Source organism: Cebus imitator, unplaced genomic scaffold, assembly GCF_001604975.1.
Source record: "Cebus imitator isolate Cc_AM_T3 unplaced genomic scaffold, Cebus_imitator-1.0 Scaffold36, whole genome shotgun sequence".
In the NCBI taxonomy this organism is placed as follows: domain Eukaryota; kingdom Metazoa; phylum Chordata; class Mammalia; order Primates; family Cebidae; genus Cebus; species Cebus imitator.
In genome coordinates, this window is record NW_016107351.1 from 8,579,772 (window position 1) to 8,584,542 (window position 4,771).

A 4,771-nucleotide genomic window follows, 5' to 3' on the forward strand; every position below is an offset into this window, starting at 1 on the left:
ATACACACAAAATCTACCAAAAAAAAAAAAAAAAGCAAGTAAATTGGTAGAATAGATTCCAAGAGTATTAAATCTTAACAAAATTTTGAACACACCAAATAATGTTTATATTGATCACAGAATATTTTTGGAAAGCCATTTGAAACTGAATTCTGTCTTCCAATTTTAAACTGGCAATCCATAACAAATAAATATAGCAGATACCAAATTAGGTAAAATAATATTGAATTTTTTGCTAAGGATCATTAAAATAAAATTGATATGCTACTGAACAAAAATGCTTCATTTTGTAATTATTTTTAAAATATAACCATTAGAGATATGGGAAATTAGTCAAAATCATAGAACAGTTTAAGCTAAATGAATGTTTTTGCTCTATAAAATTAGTTTTTCATGTAATTTAGTCAATAAATACACAATGCTAAAGAGATAAAAGTAGTATTTGTCATACAATTTAAATTTCTGCTGAAAGTATATCTAAATAGCCTGGAATAAAATTTCCTTTAATTCAAAAGCTAATTAAGTCTGTATTTTATTTTTTATTTTATTGTATTGTATTTATTTATTTATTTTTTGAAGACAGGGTCTCACTCTGTTACCCAGGCTGGAATGTTGTAGTGTGATCTCAGCTCATCACCTCTGCCTCCCAGGCTCAAGCAATTCTCATGCCTCAGGCTCCCAAGTAGATGAGATTACAGGTGTGTACCATCATTACCCAGCTAATTTTGGTATTTTTAGTAGAGATGGGGTTTTACCATTTTGGCCAGGCTGGTCTCGAACTTCTGACCTCAAATGATCCACCTGCCTCAGCCTTCCAAAGTGCTAGGATTACAGGCATAAGCCGCCACACCCTGCCTATATTTTTAATCTATCTATCTATCTATCTATGTATCTATCTATTTATTTTGAGATGGAGTCTCACTCTGTCACCCAGGCTGGAGTGCAGTGGCAAAATCTTGGCTCACTGCAACCTCTGCCTCCCAGGTTCAAGTGATTCTCCTGCCTCTGCCTTCAAGGAGTAACTGGGGTTACAGGTGCATGCCACCACGCCTGACTAGTTTATGTATTTTTAGTAGAGACAGGGTTTCGCCATGTTGGCCAGGCTGGTTGCGAACTCCTGACATCAGGTTATCTGCCTGCCTCAGCCTCCCAAAGTGCTGGCATTACAGGTGTAAGCTACTGCACCAGGAGCCTATATTTTATTTTTAAAATATAGAAATAATTGAGAAAATGCTATCCATTTTAAATAATATAACAGTTCATTGAATTTACTCTATTACATAGGAAAATACTCAAAAACAGTTTACTCAATTAAAAGTAAACTGTTTGGTTTGAAGTCTTTACACAACTGCCCAAAGAGTACACTGCCTCAGTCCCTCTCCCAGTTAGATGACAATTGTATCTCTTCCTGTCTGTTTTCACTGGTCATCTGTGTAAGGTTGAGAATAGTTGGGTAACAGCAGAAACATTAAGAGGACCAGTTTCTAAATAAGAATGTATGGTACCTACCTCGGTAACTAAGTGGATCCTCTCTTGGAGAGATTGCCAACAGATGGTGGCAACTTAACGATGACCAATCATGCAAAAGATGCAAGGAAAGAAATTTCTTCCTTCCAGTCATTAAGCCTAAACTTAACCTTACCCTAACCAGAATTAGGAATTTTGCCACATGACATGGAGTGCATTAGCCAAAGTTCTCCAAAGAAGCAGATCCAAAAGGGTATCTATCTTATTTTACTTCATTTTATTTTATTTTATTTTATATTTTATTTTATTGAGACAGAGTCTCGCTCTTTCTCCCAGGCTGGAGTGCAGGAGCACGATCTCAGCTCTCTGTCTTCTGGGTTCAAGTGATTCTCCTGCCTCAGCCTCCAAAGTAGCAGGGATTACAGGCATGTGTCACCACGCCCTGCTACCAAAAGGTATCTATAGACATACAGAAAGCGATTTACCGGGGAGGATTGGCTGACATGCTTATAGAGGCTGAGAAGTCTCACAATCTGTCTGCAAGCTGGAAGCATGAGAAGACTTGTGGTTAAGTCCCAGTCCAAGACCAAAGGCCTGGGACCAAGGAGAGCCAATGGTGTAAGTCCCAGTTCAAGTGTGAAAAAGTGCAAATATACAAGGACAGGAAAAGGCAGACACCCCACTCAAGAAGAGACAGTGAATTCATCCTTCCTCAACCTTTTTTCTTTTTTCAGTTAGGGCCCTCAGTGAGTTGGCTAATACCTGCCCGCAGTGGTAAGGGTGGATCTTCTTTATTGAGTCTACTGATTCTAACGCTAGGCTCTTCTGAAACTACCCTCACAGACACATTCAGAATTAATGTTTTACCAACTATCTAGCGCTTTCCCAGGGTTAACTAGAACCTTCCTCTTTTCTTTGGTGAACATGCTGATGGTGTACCCCTGACTGAAAGCTGACAGGTCACCAAGACCCCAAATCTTCCAGAACCGCTTCATGGCTGGGCACTCACAAGGTCAGCCCTCCAGTTCTAGCAGTTCCTACCTAAGCTGGGCGACCCTAGGTCTTTTCCTCAAAACACACGAAAGCTGAATTCTAAAGGAGATCTAAAGGTGATCAGTAATTCCTTCAGAATCCTCACAAACCCTCCATGGAAAAACAAACTAGAGAATGGTTCCTCTTTTTCAATCACATTTAGGCCAGTTATAATGAAATATGACTGAGCAGAAGCTGCAGAAGATTAAAAAGTCTTTTAACATATCATAAATAATCAATAATTTTCTGGGTATGGTACAGGGATGTCTTTCTAATTATAATAGATGAGTTTCTGATAAATTGCCTATAAACTGAATTTCAGCAAGTACATGTGCTGGTGTGGACTCACAGTATAAATTCACGTATGTTTTACTGTCATTCTATTTCTACTTCAAATTTGTATCTAATGATACAAGCATCATTTTCACAACTTTTTCCTTCTTCTTCATTCTACTTTACCTTCTTTCCCCTAACCAAGTATGTCCAAACTTCCTAAAATATCTATTTTATAAATGCAGGCATGTGCATAACTTCCTTAAATCAGGACCCACCTATCTATGCACTGAGTAGAAAGAGGCCAATAAGTTCAAAGTGATCTCAATAAATGTGTTGCCAGCCATCCTGTCCTTCCTGCAGCTGTTATATGAGCTTATGCTACCTTTATTAGTCTAGGACAAGTTAATTGCATAGTTTCCACAAAATAGGACATGTTGTTCATAGTAACTACATGCTAATTCCTTTGAAAACATCTGTAATTATACAGTGACTTTGCAACACTTGTGCGACTAACTGTTGTTACATGTTTAAAGCTGCGTGAGTTAAACATCAAGGCATAGTTCTGACAGCGTTCATGCATAAAAGGGCACTTTTCTGTCTTAACTCTGTTTCCTAAGACCTCACTTCTTTATTAAGGCTAGTGGGTGTGCACACAGCCCTGCTGAGGTAAAAGGGATTGCAGCAGCAGCCTTGGCATTTGAGGCAACCACACAAAGACAGCAAGCCTTTTCCAGACACAGAACAGCATGTACTCAAGGAAGACAGTATCAGTGGTTGCCCAGTAAATACACATCTATATAAAGTTCAGTAAACACACAGGTGTAATGGCTTAACTTTTATGTCTAAATGCAACTTTAAAATCACACTTCAGCCTGAGTACTTTTGAGAAATGATTGCACTTTTAAAGATATTCGAAGTTATATGGCATACAGGATTCTGTCTCATAATGCTGAGAAAGAAATATCCGTTTTGCCTGAAGTGCTGATTTGGTTTTGAACTTCACATTTTACGGACTATTGTGCTTTGGGTTATGTTTATAGATGTGAGCACCACTGGCATTCTTTATTAACATTTCTCCAATGTCTTCTTGTCCTCTCTGTCCTCTCCCCAAACCTCTTCCTCAACCCTTCCAGGTCTGATAAGACAAAATATATTTTGCCATCATATTATTTTTTCCTGAATGTCTGCTTTGGTTAGTTGCTTCAACAGGAATGACTCTGTCTGTTAGGAGAATGAGGTCACAAAGACCCTGTGTGGGTTTAAATTGAAATAAAATGTGCTTTCATTATAAAACTACAAGAAAGTAAAGGAAATGCAAACGTGTAAAAACCAATGAGTTTGCAGAGCACAGATTCTGAACAAAATTTAATGAAATGTCATCAGCTTTCTGACTCAGCTTATGGATGACAAAAGCCCATTTTCTTCCCCTTTTCCCAAACTCTTCAGGTAGGATTAGAAGAAATGTTTCTTAGGTTTCAACTCCACAACTTAGGGATTGGCATCTCAGTGGGACTGTCCAGATTTTCAGTCTAAAAATTTGGCTTCTAGAATTTAGTTCAGGTTTGGAAATCTTTAGGCTATCCTAGGAAACACTGAATTATTGTGTACATCGGATCTTGGGTCTCTCTTGGTGACAAAAGCAACACCTGCTTGGAGAGGAGATATTCCTCCCTTGACCTTGTCAGTACCATGGGTCTTCAGCCCATCTCTTCCTGGCTTATTTATGTAAAGCCAAATCATGAGCCTATTTGTCTGACACTTCTAAGCCCCATGAATGATCACACTACAATTCAGGTATCAGTTCTTTGATGATTCATCCTCAAGCATTCCCTGAGAATGACTTCTGAAGCTTTATAAACTATGACTTTATAAAACCAAAATTGCTTTTCAAAAGTCGATTCAATTTTTAACAATCAAAGAGGTTAATCATTATATCTCAGGTGCCCTTGGAACAGGAAAAAAGAAATGTTTTTTTTTTTTTTTTCTCAGATGGAGT